Source organism: Pleurodeles waltl, chromosome 1_1 (genome assembly GCF_031143425.1).
Source record: "Pleurodeles waltl isolate 20211129_DDA chromosome 1_1, aPleWal1.hap1.20221129, whole genome shotgun sequence".
Lineage (NCBI taxonomy): Eukaryota > Metazoa > Chordata > Amphibia > Caudata > Salamandridae > Pleurodeles > Pleurodeles waltl.
Window position 1 is genome coordinate 977,241,721 of NC_090436.1, and position 21,827 is coordinate 977,263,547.

Consider the following 21,827-nt stretch of genomic DNA (forward strand, 5'->3'; position numbering starts at 1 on the left):
TGTGAGTGGTCTAGTAGAATTACTGTGTCATGGATTAAGGATTAAGGTAGCTGCATAGCCCCACCTCTAATACTGTGGGCTTTTGGACTCCTGGGCCCCTACAGGAGCTACTGAAGCATATCGGACAGCTGATTATTGAGAAATGAGATCTGGTAAAATAAGAGGCAAGACCTCAACCTCAATGAAGAGGAAGAGGAAAGAGGAGTCAGTACTAATTGGAATCCAGGTGAAAGGAGAGCTAGCAGCACAGCTCAATCGCTAGACGGTGAGGCAAGTAACTTATCCAACGAGGTCCCAACAGCCAAAACCCTGAGAAAAATCCTGAGAAGGAATAAGGAAATACAAAAGTACTGGATATGGCAACAACTGATAGGCTTCAGCTTAAGGGGGAGGTCTTCTTGTGTAGGGAGGACAATCGTACTAGTGGTCATAGCTAGGCCCCCTCAGCTTTGATTAACGCTCGCAAAATAACAGACTACTTTGGGGTGATAAAGAGGACAGCTAAGCTCCAAGCCCCCACCTCCACCCCCCCATCCATCTTGAGCCAGGCTTCTGATCTATGTGGATGAAGGAGCCCACCTCCGGTTTTGGGGAGTAAAGTCACAAGTTTGCTGGTGAGGGAGACCAAGGAGGGTGTTAGTAGGGAGGCATTAGGGAGGCCTGTGCCCCCCACCAACTTATCAGTGACCAGTCTCCCTCCAGTCAGACATGATGAACAGCCAGAACAACCAGCAACTCATGCAACATCGAGTTAGCTTAAACAATCCAAACAGTAAAGGGGTCAAGGTCTTGACTTTTGCGGAAACAGGGGATCCTGAGGCCCCTACAAGAAGCCCCCAACTCAGATATCACCATTTTCTTGCCCTCAGCTCAGGAAACATAGAACTAGAGGGGCACCCGCAAGCACATCTGAGCAAGGTTGGGATCTAGGAAACTTCTGGGGTATTCAGAAGTAGTGAAAGTAATGAGTTTCCAGCTACCTCAGTGCCAGCCATACACATATATATATATATGGGCCGCAATTCTGAATTCAATGCAAACAACAGTAATAGCCCTACTTTTTCATTCTCATAAAATGGATATCCAGGTGGGTCTGCTAAATACATTGGACGTGTTTGTGGCAGGAATGGATGGCAAGCTACAATAATTAAATTCACTGATAACTAGGGTGCAAAAAGTCAATTTAAAGACTTGGCTATCTGCTCCTGCAAGGAGGCAATAGAACGTTTGGCACAACTACCAGCATCCATTGAAGGAATCCTGAAAGAGCTTTGAACCCCAGGTAACAAAGAGGAGGCAGTCGCACCTCAGTTCGAGAGTTCATGGAGGTGAATCAATATAGCTTGCCCGGATCCCTAGCTAGAAGAACTTGTAACAAAGAGGGAAGTGCCACTACATCAACAGCCTTGTTAACCAAGAAGGCACCCTGGAACACCCTATTCAACTGGCACACCCTCGGGAATTTGAAGGGCACTCCCACCAACATTTGACAAAGGGAGAGCAGAAACATGCAAGGAAGTGTAGGAAGAATACACAGGTGGCCCCCAAATACATCACAGAAGTGTTAACCCGCAAACTGGAGGTTGAAGATATGGGGCAATTCCACCAAACCACCCACAAAAGACAATTTCCCCCCTGGAGACCCTCAACTCCCACTCCGGCATTGGCAGGGCCACCATCAGAAGGTACTGCCAGGCCCCTCCTGGATCAGCAAGTCACCACTCTAATATAGACCCTAGATGGTATCCAGGAAGAGACTGGGTGCCTCGTGGGCAGGCAAGTAGGGATGGCATCTAGGTCAGATCAATCAAGAACCCATATAGAGCAATTAAGCCTTGTAAATAATACAACCCAGTCCACATAGACCCACGGTCTCCAGTTGTTATGGATCCCGGAATATAAGTCTAGAGGTCCCCAAGATATGCTTAACCAATCCACTGTCCTCAAATTAATAAATGCTCTTCCGGGCCTGGATCTGGTGTTTTCAGATGATACTGCTGCTATAAAATGTATACAAGCCCAGGGTTGCCATCAATCGTACCCTGCAGTAGTAGTATTTGCATCACCAGACCTCCCTTTGCCAATTTTGGAAAAGAAAAATGCCCTAAAAGACTCGGGAATTGAGATTATTCCCTACTTAGGGGAAAGATACCCAAATCCGCTACTGCAGGATTGCCCTTTAAAAAAGAAGGAAATAATGCCCTGGTCAGTTTTGCTAGGAGCAAATGTGAAGTCCAACATTGGTGAGTCTGCTAAAGAAGTAACTGGAAAAGGGATGGCAGTTCAATTAGATTTGAAAATAGAGAAACGGGAAGAAGAGACCCAAAGAAGGGTCATGTCCAGACAATCATTGACATAAGGCCAGCCCCAGGAAAAATGGTCTTGGCTTCTGATGGCGTTAGTTTCCAGGTCATCTCTAAAAAGCTGAAAAATAGCCCAACAACCGCCTCATTTGCAAGGTTCATTGAGTATTTGCTCTTGGAATATAGGGGGCCTCAAGTCCAAGCTGCAAGAACCAGAGGTTATTCAATTTCTGGGTTCTTTTGATGTTATAATGCTGCAGGAAACATGGGCAATAGTGAGTCGTCCCCTAATCAGGTACAAGGAATTTAGTAAGCTGGCAGTAAAACTCAACACTTTTGGAAGGGCTAAAGGAGGTTTAGCAACCTACATCAGCATTAGACTTAAGGCCAAGATGCAAGATCCGCAGAAAGAAGATCAGCCATTCCTGCTGGTTTGCTTGGATGATTGGGCAAAAAACACACATGATCCTTTGATTTTGATTAACGTTTATGTTAATCCTAAAAAGAAAAAGATAGAAGCCAACAAACTTCTAGATAATCTGCTTCACATAAAAAATGGATTCAACTATGCCCACTGGCTTTTCTCAGGTGATTTTAATCTTATTCTATTTTATTCACCAATTGAGGATCATGTGCAAATAGCAGTCCCGCTGCCTCCTCAATCCCTGCCTCCTCAGAGGAAGAAAGATAAAATCAGTGAAAAGTTAATTAAGAGCTGTGAGTTAGCAGGTCTCTTTGTGCTGAATGGGCGGCTGACCGAACATTCTGCCTGCTTGGACAAGAACCTCAGAAAATGTGGTTTCAAACCTAGACTATACCCTGGTGAGCACTTCTTTATTTCATTTTGTGAGTGATTTCAGAATACAAGATCATGCAGGTTGAGACCATAACCCACAAATAGTTACAGTTTAGAGCAAAGTACATATTCAGGAAGAATCAAATCTCCTTAAGGGTGAGCTCAGTTCTGAAAATTTAAAGAGATTACAATGGAGTTCTCGTCTGGTTAAAACACAAGCGGAGGAAGCAGTCGTGACCCTGGAAAACATGGCTAACGAACCTCGGAATGTAGTTGCCGTACGGGAATCATTCTCAAAAAACCTTGTTAATTAATCTTTGGTGAAGGGTAGGTCTAGGGGCATACCTGGGACATAGTAGCAACATATGTATGCCTTGTGCAGTACGGTTGAGGAAATCGGTGGTGAATAGACTTTTGAGGCAACTTCGGAAACATCCGCAAGATGGATCCATCCTAAAATCTCTACGGGAGGAAAGGAAGCTCCTAAAACGGGACATTTGGCTTTTCAAAACAAGAAACGTTATGGGCAAAACTACATCATGCATCAGCATCGGTAAACTCTAGAAGTTTCTGGAGATTGGTCAAGAGTATTGAAAAGGCCCCAGGGCAGCCAACAATGCAAATATTAACGAGGAGTTATGGGTGGGGTACTTGAACTCCCACCTGAAGGAATCATCCTCGGCATATGCTGGCCCAGTTCAATGGGAGAGGGTCTCCGGTGGGTCTGAGGCCCAGAACTCCATCATGTTTATTCCTCTTGAACTAACTAAAATAATAGAAAAAGCATGTACAGACTATGCACCTGGCCCCAACAGTCTACCCCAGGCCCTGTTTAAACAGTTGACAGCAATATGGGTGGTTTCATTTAATGTTATGTTTAATTACATCTTGGCGACAGGTATAATCCCGGACAGCTGGAGGAGCTCGATAATCCATCCTGTTTATAAGGGAGGGAAAGTGCCCCAACCATCCAACTATCGCCTAATAACCCTTCTGGATGTGGACCTCAAATACTTTTCCACAGGTCTTCTGCAGCACTTACAATGGTGGGCCTCAGACAGTGGTACGCTCCCCATTAACCAAACAGCCTTTACTAAGAAGCAGGGCACTCTAACCAACCTTATGGCTCCTAGTTTAATAATTAATAGAGCGAAGACTACAAGGGGCACATCTTTATATGTGCTTAGTGGATTTTAAAGCCGCGTTTGATTGTGTTCCTCGAAACAAACTGTGCAAAATTACAGCAATGGGGGCTCCTTGCAAACTTATTGAATGCCATTATTATGTTCTACTCAAATACCTGGGTACAAATTAAACTTGGGTATGGCTTCCACCTATCTAGGTCTATTAACACCACATATGGATTGAATCAGGGTTGTGATTTAGCTCCACTCCTTTTTAATCTCTATACAGCAGATTTATCTCCAGTCCTAGTTAATCAACCAGCCCAATCCCCTTCTGTTGGCGGCCGCCAAATATCTAACCTACTTTATGCAGATGACCTGGTGCTGTTTAGCAACTCTAGATTAGGTTTACAGAAACTTCTGGTTAGTTTAGGAGGATATGTGCAGGCCAACGATCTAGAAATAAACCAAGGTGAAACTAAAATAATCCCCCTTAACCGTAAACCCTCTCTATCTCGTAAGTGGTATTTGAACGGGTGCCATATAGAGGAAGTGGCAGCATGTACATATCTGGGGGTCAGGGTCGACTCAAAAGATACACTTGCAAGCCACAGAGAAGTAATTAGGGAGAAGGCCCAAGCCCTAAATCGTGCTTTTGGGAATCTAGCAAAATCAATCCTTGGGCGCCCTCCTAAGCCAATGACCATGGTTATGAGAGCCAAATTACTACCTACACTCTCCTATGGTACAGAAATAATGAGTGAAGAGGAGGTGGCCCTGTTAGATAGGCTAATAATTAAATCATATTAACAAGTCTTTCGGCTACCCAGATCGGCCTCGCGGGCTCAAATTAGATTGGAATTTTTCTTAGCAAAGCAAACCCTGGGTAGGTCGGCCGCTTTTATTAAGGCTTGCTAGGAATTATGTCATGCTACCAAGGGAGCGCTAGCTAACTTAGTCTGGCAGGAAATTAATTTCAAAAGGGGTAATAGTAACTTCAAGGAGCATTTTGAAAAAAGCATAGCACAGTTGGAGCTGTGTGATCTATGGGGTAAATCATTGCCATCCTCTGCCTTTAACAAGTAGTCTGTAAATCAGCTAAAATCTTAAGCTGGCTAGGAGATATGGCAGAGCTATCTAAAAGGTCACATGGATGGTTGGTTTTAAACTCATACAAACTAGGTATGGAATCATCCATTCTGTATGCTCCTTTCCCTTTGAAATTTAAACAGAGTCTTTTACGGCATAGATTGGGAATTTTTTCAAACCTTGATTTCTTACCTAAATGGAAAAAAGAGGCTGAGATACAATCCCAGGATTGTAGGTTATGCCACCAGACTAGGGAGACATTGACCCATGTGGTCTGTATATGTTCAGTTCCCCAAAACCAGAGAAGGGAACTACTGAGAATGGAATTTAATGCCATAGGAGTTCAATCCTGTAGGCCAGCGGTCATGTCAGCATTAGACCCAAGTAACAGAACGTGAAACATCAGGTTAGTTCAATTCTTAAGAATCTTTGCCTCCTTTGTCGCCTCTCCTTGCTCCCTCTAAAAAAGGAGCAGGGGCTGCCACTCTATGCCATGGTGTGCGAGGGACACAGATGTTTTTAAGATAAGTTTAGGCAAAGCGGGGAAACAACCGGCTAAACAACTGCCCTAGCCCTACAGACACGCTGAAGAATCTAAGAGGGCCAGGCCATATTTTTATTAACACGGTCTTGGAGCACCGAGGCTTTTATTATGATTGTGTTTTTTAGTATGATGCATTACTGATTTAATGTTTGGTACTGCTGCTATTTGTGTATTGCACTTTGGTATTGTGAGTATAACAGCCCTGCTTGCAAAGACCAATTGTGATATATAATGTTGTAATGGATAGTAGGAACTTAGCCTAAGAATTGTTGCCGGGATTTTAGGTGTTCTTAATATGAGGTATTGCACTTTGGTATTGTGAGTATAACAGCCTGGCTTGCAAAGACCAAATGTGATATATAATGTTATAATGGACAGTAGGATCTCTGCCTAAGAATTGTTCCGGGGTTTTAGGTGTTCTTAATATGAGGTATTTTTAACATGATTGTGCTATGATATTTTAGTATGTGCATGTTTACTTGACACTTTTGCACTTGCACTTTATTGAGTACAAGAGTTTTGCCTGTTAACAGAAGAGGGTTATGGGTGGATGGGCAAGATCACTCCTGGTATTGCTAACTTGGCCTGTCTTCTCCAGGAGTTTTATGTTTTTTATTAACTAATTAAGTACTTTTTCATTCATTCATTGCCAGCGTCCGCAGAAACCTCTAGACCTCTTGGGGTAGAACTGGGGCTTGTAGTCCTGGACATTGTAGGATGTGGTGAAGGAGCCTCTTGAACCTTGGTCACGGTAGACATGGCCGGTAAAGCTGCTCCTCCCTCTAACGGCCCATGCAAAAACACGCTGGTTAAACACTTTTTTCAGAGATTGCTGGGCCTTGTCAATAGACGAAAAAGTCGTAATGTAATGGCTCAGGTCCTTGATGAAGGAATCACCAAAAAGTTGGCCTTCCACTTGTTATGCAGATCGATCGAGAGTAGCAAGGTTTGCAAGTTTAGGGTCCAATTTTAGAAGCAAACCTTTCCTCCTTTCGTGACTGATAGACGAATTGGCATTTCCTAAGAGACAAAAAGCCCTTTGGAACCAAAGAGAAAGATCTGTGGGATTAATGTCTGTATTGTCCAGTTAGCCGCTTCGGCGAGGTCAAAAATGCGGGCGAGCGCACCAACCACATCCAATAATTTGTCCTGGCAGGATGTCCAGGCTTTATCAACCCCTTTGCGAGGGTCTTTTCTGAATTTTGTAAAAAAGGTAATTAAGAATTGGTCAATAGAAGGAGTGGCAGTGATATTGGACGGAAAGGAAGGTCTGGGACATTCGGATTTTAATTTTGCTCATGTTTGTTTGTCTAGACGAAGACGAAGGCGAGAAGAAATGTACTCCAGCATGGAAGGCAGGTAACCATTCAGTGGAATTGGGATGAAGGATCAGGGTAGGATCGTACATGGGAACTCCTTTGGTATCCATAATGGAGGAGGAAGGATCGGAACTGGATAACTTGCTTTTCTTGGCAAGAGGTGGAGAAGAAGAGTCACCAGCCATATCAGATTGATCTAAATCATCCATATCATCATCAGTGTCCAATATCCTTGAAATAATAATCTTTTTAGGTGCTTCATCAATGTTTTTCAAGTTTAGTTTATATTTAGAATGTGAAATGGAGGAAATATTTGCATTCTTGGATTTATTCCCCTCCTTACGCGGAGGCCTTGGAGGAATTAAATCCTCAATCTGTTGTGTGGAAACCTCACTCATCAGTTGTGTGCCACTAGAGGAAAATGTATTTTTGATAATTGGAATTAATTTGTGTTTTCTGCTTTCCCCCGATTGGACATCATATTCCTTACGAAATTCTCAATATTTTTTTACATTTTATCCATGGAAGCCTGAAGGGCTTGTTCCATAGAAGAATGAATAAAATTATTTAAATATTGTGTAAAATTTTCCCCATTATCGTTAATATCAAGCATCAAAAGGGAACTGTCTAACTCCATATTAAAGAGATAGCCTTGTAAAGAACAAACGTAAAGTAAAGGGATTATGAAAATAGGAGTGAAAGGAGGGGCGGAAAAAACAAAGAGACACTCCGCCTGTGGCGTGTGTTAGTGGTGAAGGTTGTCCGGGTGAAGCGGAAGGCAGAGACTTAAACCATGCCTCCTTCGTGAAGGCTGGGCGTGGTAAAAACAGCAGAGGAAGCCTGTACGTTGCCGCAAGAAACACAAAGACCGGAGCAGCAAGGAGAAAAGAGACTGCATTCTCTGGGCAGCGCTAGCTGGGTGGCAGAAGCATGAGGAGCACTGCGCTGAGGGTGCCCAACAGTTAAGACCATTGCAGCGTGCGCAAGACGTAGAGGAACGCCTGAGAGGACGAAGGTGGGAAGGGGAGGGGCAGGGGGTTGGTGGAGGAAAATATATATTAAGCGCACAGCGCGACCTTAGGAGACGGAACAAAACGTTCCGAATTAAAAGCCAGTAATTGGTATATATAACATATAAACAGTAGACAATATTAAAGCTACTGTAGCGATAATGAAATAGATTGCTTATCTTGACTGCGAGCAGCAAGAAAAAAGAGGGATGCTTGCAGTCAAGTGTGTACTCTATGGTCATAAATGTTACCCCATTGGTGCTTACTATTCTTATGTTTGTTGATCCCATTGGCTAGCTTGTTGCCAAGCCTCTTGGGATTTGTAGTTCTTGACTGTTGCTATGTTAAATAAAGCAAGATTAGAATGCATAATAGGAGCCTTCGGTCTTGACATAAAATTCCAATTCCTACTTCATTACCTGGGCTATAGAAGTTGTATATACCTACCAAAGCTGACATGGAGGCTATGGTATCTTCATCTCCACAGATGGATGTGGAATGTCATGACACACTGATGTACGCTTGCTGCCCATTTTGAGCAATCAAAATCTGAGGTATGTGATGGGGGGGGGTTGCAGTATCCAAAACAAAATATAGACTTGGTGAGGAACTGATATTACACGAGGTAAGAAAATATGAACTGTAAACCCTGTAAAATCTCTGGATCCCCACATTATGTTAGTAGGGAACCTAAAATAATAACACCTCCCACCATTCAGTCTCATTTTAAGCTCTTTTATGGCTGGAGCTTTTGTTGTACAGTGGAAGGAAAGGAAAGGAAAGGAAAGTAGACGATAGACTAGGGAGGGTGTCTTGTGTCTTGTCTCCCATTTTTGTTAGGTTAGAGATTGCACAGTGGTCCCTTGTGGGGTCTGTTGACATTTTTAATTACCAGATTTGTATATATATTTTTATATCTTTTTTGTATGGGATCATTTAATAAATAATATTTTTGATATTCCTTTATTAAGGTTGATCAGTGGAGTGAATCGGTGTTTGAGAAGAGTATTGTGTGGTGTATAGTAGGATATTTCTCCCAGGGGGTAATACTTCTGATAGCACTGTGATACGGTGCCCTGTTCCCTTGGATGGATAGGTTATGTGGGGGGCCCTCTCCCTACCTTTTTGGAGCTTGGGAAAAATCACCCATAATTGTTTTGCAAGCATTCTTTTTCAAAACATTTTTGCCAATATCTCAGCCTTTGGTGGTCCTGGGACAATGGGACCACCACCAAAATGTTCAGCATGACACACTCGTTCTGTTTAGGTCATCTCTGGGTCCCCACATTATGTTATTAGGAAACCCAAAATAATAACACCTCCCACTATTCAGTCCACATTTAAGCTCTTTTATCGCTGGAGCTTTTGTTTTACAGCTTGGAGTAGTTTGTGTTCTAAGAGCCTTAGTATTGCAGTAAGCTTTTAGACCTAAAATGTGTAAAATACTATGCTCTGTATGACCTAAATATATGGTTGCACTACATTACTTTGTGCTTTTCTATTTTCATGTGGGTATGCCCTTGAGGGGCTAATTATATGGTTATACAACATGTTTCTTACAAATTATATTTTTATTATGGTGTTCTCTATGGGCTGTTCTAAGGATTACAGTCAACATGCTACAATATTTGCTGCACTTGGTCGTCCCATAATGCTTTGCAAGGCATTATTTAACAAAACATGTTTGCTCATAACTCGGCCTGTGGTTTTTCTAGGACAATGGGACCACCTTCAAAATGTTCACCACAACCTGCTCTTTCTGTCTGGAACATCTCTGGGTCCCCACTCTAGGTTAGTGGGGACAACAAAATAATAACCCCTCCTTCCATGCAGTGTCTTTTTAATTTTTCTTATTGCTAGAGCTTTTGATTTACAGCTGAGAGTAGTTTGTGTTTTAAGGGTCTTGATTGTAACATTGTTGCGGTAGCACTTCTAGCACTGAAACTGTATAATGCACTGTGTTCTCTAGGGGTTAAATATATGGTTACTCTACAATACTTTAAGTCATTTTATTTATTTTCTTATGGTTAGGCTCTCTAGGGGCTATATGTATGTTAACATGACTATTTTTTTTTTAAATGCTATTTTTCTTTGTGGTGTTCTCTAGGGGCTGTTCTGAGCATTACAATCTAATGCCAAATGTCTATTTCTGATCAAGGTTTTTATTGGGTTTATATGATAATTGTATATGTTTTATTAATCTCCCCTTATTGCAGTTATGAACATGATTCAGGCCAATTTAACATCATTATTCCACTATGACTGAATGAACACTCTTGATATGTTTGGGTGTCCCTTCTGGTTTATTTATCTCGTTACTCCTCCTTGGGTGTCCTGTTTTTGGAATTGTGTTAGCCAGCCAGCAACTCTGATGGTCGGGTGGTGTAAGTGGTATTCTATTGGAATTAGCAGGGCAGATTGAAATTAGGATGATAAATGGCAACATTTTTATTTTTGGCTATAGACATAGAAAGAATGTAAAGAAAGTGAATGAAAGTGCTTTAGTTAGAAGCAGGGTCACTGGAATTATGAGGCAAAAAATATCAAATTATGAGGCAAGGTTGACCAATGTATGTAGCAAGAAAAGTCCACTTATGAATTTACAGTTCAATAGCTCTAACTCAAGCCAATGCGGGACCCATTGCATTGCAAATGCTTGTTTTTTTCTAAGGGGGGTAGGGCGTCTCTCTTTCTCTCTCTGGCAGGGCTCAATAACAAACCATGCCCCCTTTCTGTGGCTTCACTCCCTCAGGCCCATATTCATGAACACAAAGTCATCAAATGGCTCTAGGACCTTATCCTTGCCATCCAAACATGTCCTGCAGAAATGGCAACAGCAGGTCTGCTCTGTACAAAACACCATATCGTGGCAGACGTACTGGGAGAGAAGGTAATCTCATGTAATCTCAGGATAATTCGCACCCCTAGCACTCTGTGACAGCAGGCATGCATTATGCAGCATTTAAAAACTTTAAAAATAGTGGTTGCGTCTTTAGCCTTCCTATTTTGATTGCCAAACAGCTTGCAACAGTCAAAAGGATTGTTAAGCTCTAGGTTAAGGTTGTTTTGTAGTATTGTAGGGCACACTACAGTGACCATATACAAAAAGATTTTCATTACGGACACAGTTTAGAGTGCTGGGCTTTTGTACTTTGAGTGTTGTAGTCTTGAATGCTTCATTTAAACTAGTTAGATCAACACATGTGAGGACAATGATTTTTGTGTGAAAATGTTTGGACTAGTGACAGTGTCCTTAATCACCTGATTTGGTATGGTCACCCTATTTCTCTCCTTGCATAATTGTTACATTTCAGGTAAGCCTTGAGTGACCTAATCAACAGATAACATTCCATATGTTCAAATACATTTTGCTCACACATTTTGTGCCTTAAGTGATTTTAAACATTCTAAAGGGTGGTACACATGATTGCAAATTAAACTAGTCCATTCTATTGGTCATACAATTTATATTCGTACATTTGAATTTTGATAGCTGCATTGAAGAACATGGGGGATATTTAAGAGCCCATAGCTCCATTCTAATGTCACATTATGTAATTTTTTTATGCTAATGCAGAGTTAGAAGGCCAAAAATGCTGTGCCATGTTTACAAAGTGGCGCAATGCATGAATGCGCCACTTTGTAACCCTTTGCGCTACATTATGCCTGTGGCAGGTATAATGTATGCAAAGGAGGTGTTCCCCCCAATTAAGTGGGGGAGACAAAATGGCGCAAGGAAATCTAACAGGTTTCCTTGCGCCATTTCTTCGGCACTTTTAACGCCTGCTCAGAGCAGGCACTAAAAAGGGCCATGCCATTGACTACAATGGGCCTCCATGTACTCTGCAGGAGTAGCACCAACATTTTGGAGCTACTCCTGCAGAGTACATCAATTAAGTAAAAATATGACGCTATTGCCCCCTACCCTGCGTCATGGTGTGCCATATTTTAAATACAGTGTACACATAGTGGTGGTAGAGGGGGGCTAAAGCGCGCAAGAAAAGTGGCGCTGCACTATGTGCAGTCCACTTTTCATAAATATGTCCCATAGTGTTGCTCAGAGAGCATGATCGCTATAAGTCTTCTACTTCAGCACTCCATTGTTTTGTTAGATTGTTTCTATCTGTTTAATTTCGAAAGCTCTTTCCTCAGTCAGTAGAATGTTTTAGTAGCCTCATAGCTCTATCTTTTATTACAGGCCCGCGGCTCTTGCCTATATCTCGGGTTCAGGACCTGTAGCAACCAGTATGTCTCTCTTTAGCAGGGTATAGGGTTCTAATATATTGCGGTTTAGAGAAGTTCATCGTCAGTGTTGGACATATCATTGCTTATCTACCAAACATCTAAAGTTCATGGTTCACCGACAAACCTTTAATTTGGTTTATACATCAAATGTCTTTTCTTCTGAGTTTTTTTCATATTGTTTTATGTTGTTTAAAAATGTATAAGCATTCGATAATATTTACCACACATTCAACATTACACGTAAAACAACAGCAATGGGGGTGCCTGACCAAGCGAGGCATGGAGTAGACTGCAAACTCGTTGAGCTCCTCTTCACCTCAGCCCATGCTGCTTCTCTAGCATCCCAGCATTGGAGTCCTAGCCCCAGAAGTGGACCTTCGGGCAGTGACGACACTCTGACATTTCAGGAGAGGCTGGTGAACGATTGCTGACTCCTCTCTTCAGGTGCTCAACATGGCCTACAATAGCTCTCAGGGGAGGCTCAGCCCCCATCTTACCACTCCATCTACAGCATCCTCCTGGTGGTGATTGGAGGGTCTCAGTTACATCCCATGTAGTGGTATAGGCCCACGTACAAGACTGACTGCTCCCGAGCCCTGATAACCAGGGAAGCCATGGGAGATAGGTCAGTCCGGGGCTGCATGGTGATCACTGGGCGTAGCTGTGACCCCACAGAGGCAGCGATGACACAGGGGTCAGCAGGGATCACCTACCCCAGAACCTCTGAGGTACATGCAACTGGGGCCAACCTCATTTCCCTAGGGGCCTGAACTGGCTCTAGACACCAGCTGCAGTAAAGTGACACAAAAAGCCACCATCCGCACCTGAAAGTGGATTATCTCCTGCTGCGCCAGTTAACCAAGAATATATGGACTGCTTTCTATTGATAATCCGGTCATAAATAGGTTAGTTTAAATGGACTACAAACTTTACATTTGAGAAGTGAGAAAGGAAGTTAGTGAACTGGAAGACCACATCAACCATTTGGAGTGCACCTCTGACTCCTGAACTGAGGATCAGGAAATGCTATGGAGAGGACTCAATGCCCTGGAAAAACAGAACATTGACCTCCAGCTTAAACAAGAAGATCTTGAAAATCATAACTGCTAGAACAACATACACGTTGGAGGCGTACCCCAGGGGGCTGAAGGAAACAATACAATTGGCTTTGTAGCCCAACTACTTCACACCATCAAGGGAGACACCTCAATCCCACCCCTTAGGCTGGATTGAACCCATAGGGTGTCCGCCACAATACCAAATTCCGGTTAAGCTCCGGATAGTCCGGATAGTCTAATGCAGCTCCACTACATCATGGAAAAAGAAGCAATCATGGCTGTAGTGTGAGGCACGGCAGGCTTAGTTTTCAGGGGTGCAACAATATGCCTATTCCAAGGCTGGGCAATACCAACACTTTGAAAGTATAGAAATGTCCACCTGTCACACTTGCCCAGAGAGAACTCAATATCAGCTGCCAGTAGGTCCACCCTTTCAGCCTAATCTTCCAGTGGAATGGCAACCAAAATTCTTGCGCTCTCAGACAAAGGTCAAGGCGCTGCTGGGACTTCCAGATGACTAGGTGGTTGACACCAAAGCACAACCTCAACAACCAGAGAGGTTGGAACAACACCCTGTGTGGCAAATGTCTACCCGACACCGCAACTCCCCACAAAAGGGGCCCGAAAACTTGGACACAGCAAAAGCTGAAGGATCCAGCCAAAGGGGGGTCATGTGGAGCTCCCGTCATGCTCCATGACTGAACCCGACCAAGAGGAGCAAGATGGCCTCTGCTACTGCAGAGGGGAGATGCTGGGCCGAGTGATTCCGCGGTGGATCAACGGACCAGACTCGGAGGTGCAGTGACGATTGCGTCTCTTCACCTCTCTCAAATTTTTTCCAAGGCAACACACTCGGAGACAACGGAAGAGATGGAAGTGATGGGCCTGGGGGCCCCAGGACCCAAAGGAGCCGCATGTAGCTTTATGTAGGCACATTTAGTTACTTTTTGGGGGCGCCTGCGGGAGAAAGACGGGGAAGCTCCCCAGCTCCCCCGAGGTCCTTTAAACCACAGTCTGGGTACGGCTTTTTCACTGCATGGCTGTCAGCACAGTTCTCCTGGATATGCTGCCGAGATGAGGGGAATGAGCCCCACAGAGATACGGCAGTCGAGTTGAGGCATTGGTCCCCAGGAGAGGCAGTACGCCACGTACTGGGGATGTAAGGATGCTGTGACTTTTTCGACTTTATAGGTAGTTTGGGCTCGCTGAGTGATCTCAGCGAGACCAAACATTGAGTACCTCCGAGGTGAATTCTCATCCTCCCAGATCAAGGAACCCTTTATACCTAAGGTAAGGTAAGCTGATTGGGGACATTTAAGACTTTGGCCCCTGGATTCTGGATGGCTATTGTTCGTGGCCAACATCAGGAAGACTGAGGAAGAAGTATGGTGTAATAGAGCTGGCTAGTTTTCTTTTTCTTTTTTTTTTCTCGGTGAAAAAGCCTCCAGTGCAGGTATGTGGAAGGGGCTGGGAATCTGGAGGAGAGTGGAGCAGGGCAGAGGGGACACCGACAGTGTGGAGGTACGGAGATAGAGATTTTGGAGGACTGTGGATGTGGGGGATTGTTTCAAGATCGAGACTGTGTCCGGTATTGCTGGCACCCTCTGGCAAGATGGATACGAACTGAAAGTGCAAAAAAACAAGTGAAGGGATGTGGTAAGGGGTCGTGAGTCTAAGGGAAAAAATGTTTTCCATATGAGACAAAATATCCGCGATACCTCTCTCAAGCCATGCCAGACCAACAAGGGTGCTACAACTAAACACACTAAAACTCCCCTTAAGAAAAGAAAGTTGGCTCTTCAAGGGAATTCATTGAGACAACCTGATGGAGAGGGAGGCGGGCAATCAGGGATAGGAGCAGCGGGCCAGGATCTTCAGCAATCGTTTCAGGGTTTTATTGAGCTCACTGATTTAAGCTCTACCCCCTCCGGCCTGGATTGTATCTTTGAGTCTGAGTCTACCCCAATGGCGGTCGAGACTTTAAATGGGATCTTCCCTCCTTGTCAATCCATTGAACAAGGTGTGAACCACAGTGGGAGAGCCGAGATAACCATTGTACCATTGCTATTTTTAATCTTAGCTCAGACCTCCCCACACCAAGATCGCCGGATGTTACCAACCTTTCGGGTAATATTGAAACTACATATCTCTCTACGGAAAAACTATATCCTCTTTTTGTACATGGTAGCGGAAAAGGGGGTGATCTAGCTGGCAGGAATAATGCCTCCCAGGACTTAGGCCATTCAGACTACATTACTAATGATCGCTCAGTTGGCTCTGTATTAAAACGAACTGTAGGTGAAAAGTTCACCCCTGAACCTGACTCCAACATTAGGTCCGGAGCTGATGCGAACCATCTATGCCTCAGCAAAATCTGGAGCAAAATCCGGGGGCAGTCTCAGTGGGATTGCATGGTCCTCCTGGCCCTCCATCTTCAATTGAAATAAAACTTACCCAGATACTCAGTGAGATTCCAGTATTGAAGATCTTGCAAGATGAAGCTAACAGGAAAATTAATGACCAGCTGGAATAGATCAACTCCAGTATATCCCATCTTACACAGAGGGTTTCGGAGGCTGAACAAAGGATCTCAGACCTTGAGGATACGGAGACCTGTCAAGAGTCAGTGATGGCTCAATCACAGCTGGAACTGGAGGAGCTTCGGCTTAAACTTGATGATATGGAAAATAGATCATGACGCTGTAATCTGAGATTTATTGGGATTCCCGAAGAACTCGAGGCAACATCTTCAATAACAGAAGTAATATCTGATCTCATCTATAAATATATACTTCTGGAAAAAGCGGACTCCAAGGCTAACTTGTCCCTTATTCAGGCTCATGGAGTCCCCTTTATTAAACCTTCATCTTTTAAGTATCCAAATACTGTTATAGTAAATTTTAGGATTAAAGAGCAGGTTCTATCACAAGCGATAAAAGCAAAAGCTTTCAAAACAACAGAGAACTATCATTTGAAAGTGTTCTCTGATATATCTAGTGTGGCCCCTCAGTGGCATTGTGAGTTAGTAGGCCTCATAAATCATTTCAAGAAAGCAGGGGCTCCAGCAGTCATTGTTCAACTCGCAAATTTAAACGTTTTGCACAAGGGCCAGGCCCATAATTTCCAAAATGTTCAAAAGGCCATAGACTTCCTAGACCAGCTTAGTAAATAGTCTCATGGGGATAATTTTCATCCAGGTCATCCAGGTCAAATGGGGAAGGGGATAGAGAAATATCTTTGTTCCAAGGGGGCTTCAAATTATATTGTTTGTTTTCTCATTAGCCCTCTTGATTTATTATGGTCAATCTTGCTTGCTCTACTTGGAGTTGGGTTCTTTAGTGCCGCACCTATGCACTCATGTAGGGTTGGGGATTGGGGAGGAGGATGAAGGGATGGGGTGCAAGGGAGGATGCCACAAGTTGGTATGGGAAGGCCAGGACGGGATTGGCCTTCATCGGGGGACAACTTGGAAAGCTATTGGGTTGGGGAGGGAAGGTTTCAGTCAGGGGATAAGAGGAGAAAAGAAGTAGGTGTAGAATGGTTAATCAGGTTTGCAATAGGGGGATTGAATACCAGAAGGCCAAGAGCTAGGCCCAAAGAAAACAAGGAAGCGGGGTTGCAATGTTCAAATACTCAACAAGCGGGAGAGTGATTTGGTATATAGAGGTGAAAGGGAGGCCAAGGGTATTTGGGATATGTCATTGTTTATTTTTGTATTCAGCTAGATGTTAGGGAACGATCTAAGAATTATAGGGTGTAACTTGAATGGGGCCAATAATTTGGCTAAATTTCAAGCTATACTTAATTGGTTAAGGGCATTTCGCTCTCATATCTTTCTTTTACGGGAGATGCATCTAAAACTTCACGGCAAAATGCCAAAGCTCCCTAAATTTATGTGATCGTTTTTTGCATCGGCGAATCTAGCAACAAGAGGGGTGGCCATTCTCTTTACACAGGATTTCCAGGGATGGATAGACCATGACTACAGGGACACCAAGGCAAGGTGGATAGTTGTTACTACCTCAATGCCAACGGTGAACATCCACTATGTGAGCTTTTATGGCCCTATTGAAGACAATGCCAGCTCTCTGCAGACTCTCTACGAGCAGTTAATTTCTATGTCTGGGTTCTTCGTTATTGGAGGAGACTTTAATATCATCCCTAATATGCAAGTGGACTCCACTAGGAAGAATAAAAAGCAGAATAAACCAAGACCTGCTTACCTCCTGTCAACTATAGATTATTCTTATTTCCTTCTCACTGCTAAGGCGCGGTTCGTCAATTCTTGCCAATCACTTCTCAGATCTTTCCATGCTAATAGTCGACTTAGATATGAGGATTGAACAGAGGAGATGTTCAAGATGGAGCTTTGATAGATCCCTTCTGGTAGAAGAAGGATGGATTTATTCTTTGAAGGCATCAGTAAAAGAGTTTGTTATTCTTAATAACAGTTCGGCCTCCCTATTTAATGTTTGGGAAGCCAGTAAAGCGTATATGCCAGGTGAAGCTATATCGTATAAAGCACATATTTCTAGGCTACCTAAGGAGAAAGAATATAAACTCAAGCAAGATCTGGATCTAGCGCTTAGAAATCATGTGGGATCCTATAGTCCGAAGACGTTGTGTAGACTAAATGAGACCCGGGCTACTTTTCAAGAGTATTATCTATCTCGCTCAATAATTAACCAGCACACTAGCTTCCAGCAATAGTACGAGGAAAGTGGGCATATGGGAAAAATACTTGGCATGGTCAGTCAAGCAAAAGTCTAACAACAATGTAATTAAATCTATATTTGATGAAGACGCTGGACGAATTGTCTATCAAGCTAGGGACATTGAAAGGGTTTTTGCTGCCCACTATGCTAAATTGTATTCCGCTACGTCCTCAGCAGAGCCATCATAGAGTTATCATTTCTTAAATTCACTGCAACTACGAGGCTTGAATGAGGAACACCAAAAATCTTTATTAGCTCCTATTACCTTCGCTGAAGTTGCAGATGCAATTCGGGTATCTTCTAATGGTAAAACCCCTGGGGAAGATGGTCTTCCGGCAGAGGTATATAAAGCCCTGTTGGGCCAACTAGCCGTGGTCTTAGTGGACCTCTTTAATTAGATACTAAAGGGCATTGAGCTTCCTTCTTCTTTCACGCGGGCCATAGTGGTGAGTTTTTAAAAAAAAGGATAAACATTCCGAACAGCCCGATTCGTATCGCCCTATTAGTTTATTAAATTATGATTATAAGTTCTTTACAAAAATCTTGTCAGTTAGGACAGCATTGGTAGTTCAAGAGCTCATATATCAGGATCAATGTGGCTTTCTTTCAGGCAAGCTTTTGTCGACCAACACAAACTTTTTAGTACAGGCAATTGATAGTTTCTCACATAACAATTTTCCGGCTGCTATTATTATGCTAGATGTCGAGAAAGCTTTTGACCTGGTGCAATGGGAGGTCCTATTTTCGATCCTAGAGAAGCTTGGCTTTTCCAAACAATTTGTCTCAGTTCTCCATAATTTATGATAAAGTTCAAAAGCAAAGATCCTTGTTAATGCACAGGAGGTACACACTATTCAAGTTTTGTGTGGCACTTGTCAAGGATGTCCTCTTTCACCAGTGCTTTTTGCTCTTTTTATTGAACCACTTGCTACATCACTTTGTGAGGATAATTCTATCTATCCTCCTATACCTCGTGCACCTAAACTTAAATTGTTTGCCGACGACATGATTTTGTATCTCCATGCCGATGCTGATAATGTTGCTAGGGCATTTACAAGGATCAGAATGTTTTCTGACCTTAGTGGGTACCGGATCAATCAGGCTAAATTTGGAGGCACTTTTATTTAATTCAAAAAATGGGATCCTACCCGTAGGTATCCGAGTCCAGTCACACGAACGGCTGGTACACGGACCATTTAGGTGAACCAACACTTTGCTGCCTTTGGAGTAAGTGTGACTACAAGGGGCAACCCCCCTCCGTTAGATCCCAGACCAGAGGCTAACTGCCTTTTCCCGCAGGGCCTGAACCCCTGAATTCCCCAGGTAGGCCTGTTTTCTTTGAGCACTTATCTTCCTTATGAGCATATAATTTTGCTCTCCACCCATAGGGATTCCCGACCCTGATGAATCCCCCGGACCTTTTGGGCAGAAACATGTTGGTCCCCAATTTTTAGACCCCCTTGAGTCATCATTCTCATCAGAGTCTCCATCCCTGTTTTTATTCTTACCTGTGAACACCTATATTAAAAAGTTCTTAAACAAAACAGGTGATTTGTAAGGTCATTTTATTATTCACTATCTTTATCTGGATCCCTTGTATTATCCAGCAAGATTAAATCTCAGAACTCCCTCTGCAGTTCTTTTGACACTGAGGTTGAGTCCGCCCAGGTAGTACCATCTTACCTGGGTGGGGTTAGGTGGTCATGTGATGAAGCATGACACTATAATGTGTTGGAGATCATCTAGCCGTACAGGGAACTCCCTCAAACATCTAGCCACCCATCACACTCATACATCTTCCTTGATTACGCGCTCAACCAGTGCATTTTTTACCAGACTACAAGAGACCTGTTCTCTCTTATACCACCCCACACATCTTGTGTGTTTACGGTATCCGAGTCCAGACACCACTTCTAGACCTATAAGATATCTATGAATTTATGTCACACACAATTTATCGGATCTGTTTCTGTTACGACTCGGTCGTCCCATTTCCAGGGGGCGCTGTAAGGGGACTGTCAGAAGCCTGGGAATCACCTTGAACACCTATCTAGAGTCCCTTGCTGACTCCTGTTTGTTTCTCTTTTCTCCATGGTACACTTGTCTAGGACTACATTTGCTTCTTGGGACTGCAAATCCCATAATGCATAGCTTGGTAGTCAGGAAAACCCGGATTCCGTTTCCCATTGTTTTCAATGGGAGAAGTCCAGTTGCTCCTTTTCACTGGATCCTCTCCTCCAGGACTTGCAAGTGTCCGAAACTACACACACCTGAAACCTCTCCTGTGCAGCCCAGCTTGGAACTGCTTATAAGCAGCCATTTCCTCAAGCTCCCTGTCGTGCATCGGACTTCAATTCCTTTGTGTTACAGACCCCTTGTCGGATGGTGTTCCAGTTCCAGCTTGATCCTGTTTCCTGTTTCTCTGCCCTGCTCCTGATTGTTCCAGCCAGAGTCTGCTCCCTACTTCTTAGCCTTGTACCTGTTTGTTTCTTCCAAAGCCTGCTCCCTGTTTCTCTGCCCTGCTCCTGCCTTGTTTCAGCCTGAACCTTCTCCGTTTCCCAGTCCTGTTTACTGCTCATTTCCTACTCCCTGTATTCCAGTCCTGTCCTTGCCTGTTCCAGCCAGAGCCTGTGCTCACTTTCCCAGTCCTGTCTCTGTCTGTCCCAGACAGAAGTTTGCGCCCTGTTTTCAAGTCCTAGACCCGCCTTTGCTTCAGCCTGAGCCTGTTCCTAGTTCTTGCCTCTGCCTCTTTGTTTGTTCCCTTCTGTTTCTGTTTCTTCTTGGTTCTTTGTGTCCGGTAAGTGTTCTATCAGTCTTCACCAGTGTATACATGTCCTCCTGTGTACTGGGGTTGGCTCCTGGTTTCCAGGAGGCAATTCCAGCCCCCATCCTTGTCCAGTGTTATACGTTGTATTTCGTGCCTAACAGTGACAGTGTGCTATTGCTGTTTTCTCAGGAATCGCCACTGTGTTTCCAGCTGGACCTACAAGAGTGTGTCCTGTGTATGTAAGTACTATCCTTGTTTGTGCTCTAGGGTCCAGAAACAGAATCACTTCTGCTGCCACCTTTCTATGGGGCTGGCAGGGTGACTATCTGTAAGAGCAAACTGCACAGAGGCATTGAGATTCCCTGTCACTGTGGGAGGTTCTGCGCCTTACTCTGTGTACAACCCCAGTGTGTTTGTCCACTGGTAATCCGTTTCCTGTTTGTTCACACAAGGGTTGCTCTGCTTTTACTTTCCTGTTTCCTGTGCCTATCCATAGCTGTCCTTTCCGTGTATGCCTTTAGCTGCTCCTCTGCCCCAGTGTACTACAGCTTTAGGATATTCGGTGACCTCAAGTGTGAAAAGCGCTTCGTTAAGATCACCGCCGCAGCCCAGGCTGCATAATCTTCCTAGCGCTGTGAAAAGCGCTTCGTTGAGATCCCACCGCTGCCACCAATGTTAGAAATGGGGTTTCTGGTTGGCTAGGGTATGTACCTCAGCCAGGCAGAACTTACCCACTCTAGTCAGGGCAAGGGAGTTACACGTCCAAGATAACCCCTGCTCACCCCCTTGGTAGCTTGGAAGTCAGCGGTGAGGATAGGATATTGCGTCACATGTATGTGTGTGTTGTGCAAACGCTT